We start from the raw sequence: 5,551 nt of genomic DNA, 5'->3' as shown, positions 1-5,551 counted from the left end.
AGCAATAAAAAACGAAATTCTTCTGTATTGATTATCAGTATTTCGAAAACGAGGCTTTCTCATAATATTGTCTGAGAAAATTTGTACTACCCAACATTGGAAAATTCTGGAATTCTCGTCAAGTCGTATGTCTAGAAGTGGAACATCTAAACCAATGATTCCCAACCATTTTTCGTTTTTTTTTTTTTTGCCTGTGGACCTCGATATATATAAAAAGAAAATTTTACTGTATCTTTATAATTAAATATGGTGTGTGGTAAGGAGCATGCCTCCTAATCACATGGCTCCGGATTCAATCTCACTGCTTGGTACCAAAGGGCCATATGGACCCCGGTTTAGGATCCCTGATCTAAACTAATATATCCTTTACTCATCCATCACAACCGAACTCCGAGTTCTTACAACATTTATAGGTCTCAGGAAAATCCCATGTATTTGGTGTATATTCTTATAGTATTTATTGACATGGAATATTCGATCAGAAATGGGCCATAATGTTCTTATTGCCATTAAACTCATCATTATTATTATTATTGTTGTTGTTGTTGTTCTTCTTCTTCTTCTTCTTGTTTTTTTTATGTTGATGACGTTTCATTTGCTTACACATTGGAATTTATTCACCCAAATAGGCCGGTGCTTGCTACCGCTACTACTACTGCTACTTCTGCTGCTGCTTCTGCTGCTACTTCTTTTACTGCTACTACTACTAATTCTAAGGTAATTACCGTTATGCAAATTTGTCTGGGTTTCTTTCGTTTTTTTATTGGTCTGTATCCCCTTTTCATTATTTTTCAAGGCTTCTACCATCGACATTATCATTTGATGAAAACTCTCGGCTAATTTTGCTGGGTGAGGTGGAAAGTATCAGCTGTCCCTGGGCAGCGGTCTCAGGTGAAACTTGTTTACTGACCATGCTTCAAAAACCCTGTGGAGAAAGAACTCTTGCAGTTCCAAGCAATGATGATTTTTGTAGGTCTTCCATCTTCACATTTGTACTAATTTCTTTTAGCCATGTTGGTATTTGAGTGGGTTGGTAATTATTATTATTATTATTATTATTATTATTATTATTATTATTATTATTATTATTATTATTATCATTATTATTATTACACAACACAGTAATCTCTGGGCACAAGCCCACAAGTCGCTAAAGCGTGTATTATATTTCCTCCTTTGATCTTCCCCTGAATCCTTTGGACCCCTGTGGCCAATAAAAATTATTATAATATGCATCATCATCATCATTATTATCATCGTTATTATCATTGTTATTATTATTATAATTATTATTATTATTATTATTATTATTATTATTATTATTATTATTATTATTATTATTATTATTATTATTATTATTTTCATCTTCATCTTTATCATCCTCTTCAATCATCATCACAAGAACGGCTTCAGTTTTCAGTCACGCCCACACATACAACTCTTGTTATTTTCGTCACCAAGTATTTTTTCATATTTTCAAGAACTCCCACGTTTCTATCACAGAACAATCACAGTCTGTTAGTATTGATGAATCGATTGCAAAACATTTCGGTTCCTTATAGAATTTCACTAGAATAACAATACCTGGCCAATACTCCTTAATCTCCTAATGTATAGGAACTGGTCACTTTGGCATTCCATACAATCGCTTATTTTTGTCTTTGAACCAACTATTTTCTCTTTCTCTCCCTTTCTCTCTCTCTCGCTCTCTCTTCTCCCTTCTCCCTCTTTCCCTATGTATCCCATAATTCTGTCGTAGTTTCAAGGATTTTTTTCGTGAAATCGTTCGGAGTTGGATAGGAACTACGTCGTTTTGTTATTTTTTTCTTTTTCAAAGAATTGTTGATTTCAATAATAGATTTTTTTGCGTTTAAGCTAGGATGTCTTGTCTTTGGCACTCTTTGATCTTTGGTCGTTCTACTTTCGTTACGCTAAAACACTTTCTTTTTCTGGTCTTTTTCTTTCTTTTTCTTTTAGTTCTCGTCGTTCGTCTCTTTTCGTTGTTGATCTCATTAAGGACCGACAAACATTTTATTTTGTTTTGCTTTTTTTATGTATAGTCTAGTTTCTACCGTGTTGTTGTTCTCATTGTTACTGTACTTTTTTTTTCTTATATATATATTTCTTGTCTTATTATTGCATTTCGTGAACAATAGCGATGTTAGCTATAGGTCACCAAAGAAGCAAACACTAATTCACTGCATTGTTAACAGAAAAAGAGAAAGAAAGAGAGAGAGAGAAGGGATTGTCTGTGCAACTCAGACAGAACAAACATAACCAAGGGTATTTTCATGCTGGTATATTAATTAATGTGATTTGCCTAAATGACGATATAATTTCACTTAAGGAGGTCGAAAATCTCCCGGCCATTTATGCCTCCCCTGCAGCAGACGATTCTTGTCGGACTTCTTGCTTTTACACCACAATCTTAACTTATGGCCCTTGGTTTGTTTGTTTGTTTTTTATTCCCTGTTCAGGTCAAGAGAGACATTCTACCACACATGGAGCAGAGCTACCTAGCACCCTTTAACTCCTTTTCTGAGGGGCCATATAGAAATCCTCTCCGTTGTTTGTAAATGAAACGTGTATCACTTTTCTCCTTACTATTTCTACGAGAAACTCTGAAAACAAATTACTTTCTCACGTGCTTTCTTCTTTCCTTTTCTTGTCTAGGTTCATGACTAATATCTCCTTTTCACTCGCTCCGATTGCAAGGACGGGTGTTTACCAGAGATGGTAATGCAGTCGTTTTTGTTTACACTGTTTGTATCAATTAAACTGGTGTCTTCGTCTCTAACTTTTAGTGCTTTTCAAAGTGTGGCTGTAAATATTTGTAATTGAATATTTGTCTGTTTGATAATTAACTCTTCTGGGCTTTTAGTCCAGTCTGTTTGGTTTTTATTATTTTGAGGATGCATCTCAGCTGAGGAGGCGTTTAATTTTCTTTAATAGTTGAGACCGTCGCTGCCGGCAGTGACTAACACTTCCTTACCATTCCACGCGAAAATAATCACAATTCTGAAGCATTAACAAGCAGCGAATATGTTTGCTAGACATGGCTGTTTGGTTAATAAACTCGCTTTTGCACCCACGTGACTTCGAGTTTAGTCACACTACGAGGCAACAAAAAGGGCAAGTGCCTTCAACTATAGCCCCGGACTGACCAGTGCATTCTATGTGAATTTGATAGACGGAAACTGTGTGGAAGACCGTCGCGTATGTGTATGTCTTTCGGAGACATACGAGGAAACTTAACATTTAAAAAAAAAATGTACGTAGTATGTCATTATTCTTTTTACACGCCTTTACCTTCTTTTAATTGATGTTGATCATGTCTAATGTTTCCTTTTGGCTTGCGACGCTGGCAAAATATGAGCTGCTGCTTTTAATTCATTTGCTATTGTCACTCAAGTTTGCATTTTCAACAATTTTTCTTTAGTGTTTGACAAACTGTAATTGCATTTATAACAGTGTCTGTCTGTTTAAGTCCCTGTGTTTCAGTTTATTTCTTAATCTGTTTTGTATTATCAAAAATCTGGAGAGGTGGTTGTAGTTGAGGCCACAATACTTCTGGCTAGTGCCCCACCTCGCTACCCTAGAGGAGACCATATTGAACAATTAATAAAGCGGATCTTTTCAGAAATATGCGTACAAGAGAAAAAAGAAATTAATGTCTCAGAACGTAGCCCAACCCCTCTCCATCAAAACAGGACAAAGGGGCGTGTGTTCAAATATTTCTATGTCTTTGTCGGTAATAAAACCGAACAGAAAAGATTTTTGGTTTTGTGTGGAGACAGTGATGGGTGGGGCTCATTTAGTAATCCTGGAACAAAATATTTTCTCAGAAGAGATCTGTGAAACGTGACTGCTCACAACAAACGCCAACGACAATAATAATAATAATAATAATAATAATAATAATATTAATAACAATAATAATAATAATAATAATAATAATAATAATAATAATAACAATAATAATAATAATGAGGAGGAGGATAGAAAGAAGAAGAAGAAGAAGAAGATGATGATGATGATGATGATGATGATGATGATGATGATGATGATGATGATGATGAAAACGAAAATGAAGAAGAATAAAATGAAGAAAAATAAAATGAAGAAGAAAAAGAACAACAACAACAATGAGAACAAGATGAGGATGGTGATGATAAGAGAAGAACAACAAGACGGGAATGATGATGAGAAGACGAAATAGAAGGATGAAGTGGGGGAGACGAAGGGGAAGAAGGATTGAATGAAGAGTATAAAGAGCAAAAGAAGGGGGAGCAACAGCAGCAGCAGCAGCAGCAGCAGGACCAGAAATATGGAAAACCATCTCCGACAATACAAAACACTGTAACAACAACAACAACAACAACAAGAGCGTTTATCGTCAAACATGGACAGACGCCATGTTTTACTGCTTTGGAACTCTCTAATTATCTCTTGTCCTCTGTTGAAATATTTCGTACCAACTAAACCTTGTCTTCAAACATCACAACACCACAAATACTATCACCACAACACAACCACAAAGCCTACCACACCGCCACAACACCAACGCAACAAAACCCGCTCCACGCCAACCACCACGACTACCACCCACACAAACACCGTATCTACCACCGCCGCAGCCAGTCATCATTACCATCATCATATCCAGCATACCGCCACCACAGCCACCATCGATACTAATCACAACCGTAATACCATGACCACCACCACCGACCAACCATCAGTGATCACCTCCCCTCCACACACACACACACCAATCCCCCACCCTCCATTTATTATTATTCCTTGCCGTTACCACCATATTGTTCTCACAAAACCGAATCCGTTCGAACTTCTTGTGATTCGTTTTATCGATCTATCGATTTCCACTCATTCCTTTCAATTTATGCTAATACCCACCTCCTCCTCTTCTTTCTCCTTTCCCTTTCTAATGTCTTCTTCTTCTTCTTCTTCTTCGTCGTCGTCGTCGTTGTCATCGTCCTTGTCATCGTCTTCGTCGTCGTCTCCTCCTCAACCTCCTCCTCCTTTGCATTCTTTTCCGACTTCTTTTCCTTCCTTTTCTTCATTTTCTGAATTCTTCTTCGTGTTTCTTCTTTCTTCTTTACCTCTTCCTTCTTCCATCCCTTTTCCTTGTCTTCTTCTTCCTTCACCGCCTTCGTCACCATCGTCGCCGCCATGTCGGCATTGTTTTTATGCCTGTTCTATTGTTGTTGTTGTTCTCATACGTCTGTTCCTCCCACCCCTCCGACTCCTCCTCTTCCTCCTCCCATGTCTTTTGTCAAAGTGCAACGAGGACTCTTCAGTAATACAATATGTCGGAACACATACCATAGATGCGCCATTTTGCTTTAGTCGGTCTCACAATTGATTTTGTTGTTGTTGTTGTTGTTGTTGTTCTTTTCTTTTTTTTATATATTTTTATTATTTGTTGTTGTGATTAGTCGTACTCTATTGATTTCCAACTTGATGTCCTTCTTGCTCCAGTTCTTGTTGATGTTTTTGCTGTTCTTGTGATTGCTGCTGCTGCTGTTGT

The sequence above is a fragment of the Octopus bimaculoides genome, chromosome 25 (assembly GCF_001194135.2).
Source record: "Octopus bimaculoides isolate UCB-OBI-ISO-001 chromosome 25, ASM119413v2, whole genome shotgun sequence".
NCBI classification, from domain to species: domain Eukaryota; kingdom Metazoa; phylum Mollusca; class Cephalopoda; order Octopoda; family Octopodidae; genus Octopus; species Octopus bimaculoides.
Note: the sequence above shows the minus strand (reverse complement) of the source record.